The sequence below is a fragment of the Podarcis cretensis genome (genome assembly GCF_951804945.1).
Source record: "Podarcis cretensis genome assembly, chromosome: 5".
Taxonomy (NCBI): domain Eukaryota; kingdom Metazoa; phylum Chordata; class Lepidosauria; order Squamata; family Lacertidae; genus Podarcis; species Podarcis cretensis.
Window position 1 is genome coordinate 27,274,765 of NC_137174.1, and position 6,016 is coordinate 27,280,780.

The 6,016-nt window shown below is 46.9% G+C and overlaps 1 protein-coding gene across 2 annotated transcripts in view; it reads right to left on the reverse strand.

Annotated features, from left to right (window-relative positions):
- RHOBTB1 (Rho related BTB domain containing 1) overlaps positions 1 to 1,208 on the reverse strand; it is a 65,503-nt gene extending 64,295 nt beyond the window's left edge. For both annotated transcript variants that reach the window (XM_079975651.1, XM_079975649.1), the window contains exon 1: positions 1,029 to 1,208. The gene's annotated coding sequence lies outside the window, so the exon portion shown is untranslated. The remainder of the gene's footprint in view (positions 1 to 1,028) is intronic.
- Positions 1,209 to 6,016: the final 4,808 nt, after the last annotated feature.

Consider the following 6,016-nt stretch of genomic DNA (forward strand, 5'->3'; position numbering starts at 1 on the left):
TCCTCAGTGGGGGCTGGCATTTAGGACACTAGATGTTTGTTTGGTCTTCTGAATGGCCAATATACTTGCAGCATGGAGTCTAAGACCATTGCTCTGCAAACAGGTGTAAGAAAAGGAAGCTGTTGGCAGTCCTGAATTTTGAGAGGGGCAAAAGTTTAACCAGATTAGAATCTGGAACGGGGTGCAAGGGTCCACACTGTTACTCTCTGTGATGCAGGCTTTGTGATTTTGTTGCCCGTTGTTGGAATGCAAATGTGCTAGATAAAATAGAAGTGATGCAAGGTCTGCAGAGTGCTCTTGCTCCCAAAGGAAACCAAAGCTGTGTCCACATTATACCATTAAAGCCCACGTGAATCACATTCTTTACCTCAGTCCCTAGGCGCTGTAGTTTGTTAAGGGTTGCTCGGAAAGGGCAACTGTGAGGGATAAACTACAGGTAAACTACTGTAACCAGTGCTATTCTTCTAGAAAAAAAGGTGCCAGAACTCACCACGAACGCTTCCCTGGTTCTCTTCTAATGGCAATGGTGCCCAACTGAGAGGTGCAGAAACTGAGCTCAGACTGATAAAAAGCCCTGCCTGTAACCATGCACACTTACCGCAGAGCAGACACGTGCAGCCTTGCACTGTAAATTGGTAGATTTCTCACCAATGGGAGAAGTGGGTATAAAACTAATGGCGAAAACTTTCTTCTGGCAAGTTGCACAGTCTCCTTTAGTTGCTGTATATCTGCCCAGCCAGTAGTTTGAGTAACGCATACTAACTGCACAGCTTATATACACTCTGTATAAACATCAATGCTGTTCTGTGCTTAATGCCATGCAAGTGCTCAGCGTGCTTAGACACTGTACGATATTTCTCCAAGTCAAGAACGGGGAACGGACTGGCTTGAAGCAGCCTGCCACAGTTCCCAATTCAATCTCTTTTTCCCTCCAGAGACCCGCCAGCCTCCCTGGCCCCTCCCTCGCAGCTCCCCGCTTCCCCCTTCGCTCCTCGCCGCCTTCTCCGGGTGACCCGCGCGCGCCTCACCTGACAGGAGGAGAGACTTCTTCCAGAGGGGCGCAAGCCGCGCGCTCCAGAGCGGGGGGGGGGGGGGCCGCCGCGACTCGCCCCTCGCGGCGCCTTCGGAACCTGCGCGCGAGCAGCGCTGGCTCAACCTAGTCCGCCTCTCGCGAGCGCCGAGCCTCTTCTTCCCTCCTTCTTCTCCCTCGCCTCCTCTCCGGCTGGCTGCTCCAGAGCGCCACACCCCGCCCAGCCTGGCCTTCCCCTGGCTGGGACAAGCCGCACAGGAGCCGCCACAGGTCACGTGACCGAGGCCGTGAGGCGGGCGGGGGAAGGAGAGAGGAGGAGAGGATGCTCTTCTGGAGGAGGAGGAGGAGGAGGAGGAGGATTATGGGCTGTATCCTGCGCAGGGCCCGAAGTGAATGAATTTCCTCCTCTCTTCTTCTTGGGTTTTAATAATGTCATAAGGCCACTTTTGTCTATCTCTCCCCCGCCCCCAACTATACTTGTAATTGTTGTTGTTTAGTTGTTTAGTCGTGTCCGACTCTGCGTGACCCCATGGACCACAGCACGCCAGGCACTCCTGTCTTCCACTGCCTCCCGCAGTTTGGTCAAACTCATGTTCGTAGCTTTGAGAACACTATCCAACCATCTCATCCTCTGTCGTCCCCTTCTCCTTGTGCCCTCAATCTTTCCCAACATCAGGGTCTTTTCCAGGGAGTCTTCTCTTCTCATGAGGTGGCCAAAGTATTGGAGTCTCAGCTTCAGGATCTGTCCTTCCAGTGAGCAGTCAGGCCTGATTTCCTTCAGAATGGACATGTTTGATCTTCTTGCAGTCCATGGGACTCTCAAGTCTCCTCCAGCACCAGAATTCAAAAGCATCAATTCTTCGGCAATCAGCCTTCTTTATGGTCCAGCTCTTTCTTCCGTACATCACTACTGGAAAAACCTTGGCTTTAACTATACGGACCTTTATATCAATACCTATATATCAACACGCATAAGGACATGCCGGAGTTATTCGCAGGCGTGAAGAGCAATCAATTGTCCAAATTAAGGCCCTGCCCCTCCTAGACACAGTTACTTGCAGGTAAGCCCAGGTGAATTCAGACAGACTTTCTTCCTTGTAACTGAGCACAAGGTTGGACTGCAGAGAGCTATGAGCTTTTCTCCTGACTTTCCTTCCTCTATCCCAGACAAGGTGCCAGCCTTTGCTTTTGGGGTTTCTCACCTGTCAAATCAGCTTGAGAGTTTAGCAGGTGACAGTGTCCTTTTGGGATGGAGATCAAGGTTGAGGAGGAAAGCACCGCCTCCCAAATGTCTGCAAAGGCAGTCAGTATTTAAAAGTAACAGAGCAGGGCCAAAACAGCCACAACAAAGCTGGCAACCTTACCATTCATAAATTGAGGAGGATTTCCCCTGCTTGGTGGCAGCTCTAGTTCTACGAGCCATAAATGCATGGAGAAGGGCCAGTAACCCTATAGTTCTTTTACTGTAAAAGGAACACGCTGAGTTAGCTGTGGCAGGGGATATGTAACTCATTCCTGTGTGTTTCTGTTATATATGTGAAAACCCTGCTGCAGAGGTTTTCAACCTTTTTGTGCCCACGGCTCCCTTGACCTTTCTGCGGCACCCCTGTGGGGCTCAGGAGCCCAGTTATGTCACCCCTTGCCTGCAGAGCTGGCAGCCTCTCACTCTTTTTCGAACACCCTCCCTTGTGGAGTGTTCCCTCAGCCTCCTCTCTTCACCCCCCACCTTGGGAGTTCTCCTGGCCTGGTCTCTAAGCTGTCCCCCACCCCCAAAGAGAAGTGTCTCCTCACACTGCCCCACAGGGGCCTGGGACTTGTCTGTCCATTCCCAACAGCAAGGGCTGGCAGACTGGCTGGCTGGGCTCCCTCGCCTGCTTGCTTGCTTGCTTGCTTGCTTACTTACTTACTTCGAGGCCATTTCAGCTCCTGGCAACCATCACCCTCTAGTCAGCCCCAGAAGCAACATTTGCTTGAGGAGCTTGTAGCCAGGGCTGCTGCAACAAACAGCTGTGCAAGCCTTTGGGAGGCAGAGATGCAAGAGGGCATCAGAGGAGGGAAGGAAACAGGGACAGAGGCCAGTGTTGCCCATGGCACCCCTGACCACCATTCAAGGCATCCCTGGGTGCCATGACACACTGGTTGAAAACCACTACCCTACTAAGTTCAACGATACTTACTCAGAGAGTTGAAAGGGGTCTTGTAGGCTAAATAATCCACCAGCTCAGAGATGGTTGTGTGCCAAACAACTGCAGCATCATGCATCGCTATCATCTTTTTCTTGGCAAGTTGCCTTTCCTTTAGCAACCACTTAAGAGACATTCAACAGAGGCTGCTCTCTCCAGAACAGTCTTCAGGCATGGGATAAGGAGGCAGGGGCAGCCCTATCATTAGACAGAATGAAGTAAGTGGCAAATTATTCGGCATGTTAGGGGGAGGGGTAGTACCTCTGGTGGGGAACACACTGGGCCACCCTAAACCAGATTAACTGGAAGTATCTCCAACTTACTTCCAAGTAAGGATGGGCAAATCTATCAGTTTTGGTTTCACATTGTACCAATCACATTTCCACATCAGTTGGTTATTGTTATGATTTTTAGGTGCTTGCGAAAATTTGTCAGCATTTTAGTGCGAATTTCTTCTAATATACATGTTTTTGCATGTAAATTTGTCCAATATACACATTTTTGCGAGGCATTTTTTAATAATATAACACATTTTTGTATGCTATTTTTACTAATAGGTGCATTTTTGTGGACATTTTGTCCTTAGTATGTGCATTTTTGTACACATTACTTGTCTGGGGAACTGCATTGGTAAATTCAGAAAAATGCTAATTTCAAAGGATGGCTCTGTTCCATTTCTCATATTGTTTTGGAAGGCACAAATTTGATAAGTTTGTCTTTAATTGATTTGAACTTCTCTCCCATCCCTACTTCCAAGTAGGACTCAGATAGACATTATTTAGGTGTCTGGTGCCCTTGCAAAGACTGGGACATGCTTTATTGCTGTGACTAATACCCATTAAAACCAACAGGAATGCAAGGTTATTGAACGTGCAATGTGCCACCTTTACGGAACTTCCTAGACCTCTGACATCACAAGGCTGTCACGAGAAAGGCCATCTTGCTCATTTAAAAGCAGCTTAAAGGTAAGCCTAGAACAAACAAAGAAGGCCAGTAATTCACTTTTATGGAGGGGAATGCAACAAGGTTATTTGCTCAGAGAGTCATCATGAGAGTAATTGTTTTGGGGCAGTCTAAGCACAATATATGCCAAAACTTGTGATGAAATCGGAAGAATCTAATATTTCAAATGTAAAAACATGATTTCTGAGATAAATTGGGCTGCAGTGGGGACTTCCAGGAAAAGCCAATTTATAGTCTAATGCTAAGAGTCAATGTGGTATAGTACTTAGTGTGCTGGGATAGGTCCTGGGGGAGCAGGGTTCAAATCCCCATTCAGCCATGAAACTCACCATGTGACTTTGGACCAGTCACTGACTCTCTTTTTTTAAAAAAATATTTTTTATTAACTGACCAATCAAATCAAATCAAATCAAATCAAATCAAATCAAATCACATAAATTCTGAATTACAAAGCCGAATTTTAAATTTTGTTGAGGGGACCCATATTTCAAGATCCGAAGGGGGATTCTGATGATCTTCTTGCTACTGAGTTAATGTCCAAATTAGTCCAAACAAAGTTCATAATTCTATCCAGTCTTATCTTGCTGTTTCCACATCTCATCTTGTTCATATATTTTCTCTTTTTTCTTTATGATCTCTTCTGATAATCTCCTTAAGCCGATAAACACCAATAATAATCCTGTGTGAATTTTTCCGTTCATCCAATCCTCAAATCGAGATGGTTTCCATATATCATCGCATTCATAGATAACATCGTTCTGTCCATCCTTAATCACAGAACTGTCGTTCTTAAGTCCCTCTGAGGAGTTTCACCCACAATATAAAAACAGCTCTATTTCTCTATTTCTCCTCCCAGACTTAAGTCCTCCGACAGAACTTCTCAATATGGCAACGGTATTTTTAACTGCGTCATTCCAAAGCCCTTATACATTTCACGCTCTTCTTAAAGCATGCTTTGGTTAGAAAGCTTATCTCCACACAGACATCAATCCACAGCTTAAGTCCTTCGAACAACATTTCTGACTTGTGGGGGGGGGGATTCTTGTTTTATCACACAGAGGAAAGAAAGAAAAGTTTTTTTTCCCCTCCCCCATCCAGTCCTTTTGCCATACCGAGTCTTGGTGTATCTTCATCCGGTTAATTCTTGTTCTTCCGACTCGTCTTGTTTATCAGAGATCTCTTCTGTTAGCAGTCTTTACTCCCCCTCCTTCCTTGAAATATGTGCATTCGCTTCATCCTAATCGTTTCTTTTGAAGTTCTTGCAGCTAGAGGCACGGATCAGAGGCAGCGTCCAGGAGCACTGATATCCACAGAAGGGCATTCTGCCTAGTGCCCCCATCCCCACAAATTCGGGGGTGGTATAGGGCACAGCAGGCAAGGGCAGCACCCCCCCCCAATCCTGGGGGGGTAGGGAGGCTATTTACTCCCATCACAGCCTCCAAATTACCTCGTGTGGGTCAGAGAGATGTTATTGTCAGCCATCTTCTGATGCGCCCCTAGTGGCCCCTGGACCAGTCACTGACTCTCAGCCTGATGTACTTCACAGGGCTGAGAACAGAATCCACCCTTATTCGCATAGCACTATAGTTAAGACCCTGGGTTCTTTATCATAGACATGGTAGTGTAGGACAAAGAAACAAACCCTGGCATTCACTAGTTACATTTATGTTACACCCTTTCTCAAAAGTGTTTAGAATTGTGCTTTTAGCCTCATAAGAACCCTGCGAACTAGGTCAGGCTAATATAGAGTGACTGGCTCAGGATAATCCACAAGCTTCATAGAGTGAATATGGGTTGTAACTTGGGCTTCTTACACCTCCAGACACCCTACTACATTAGT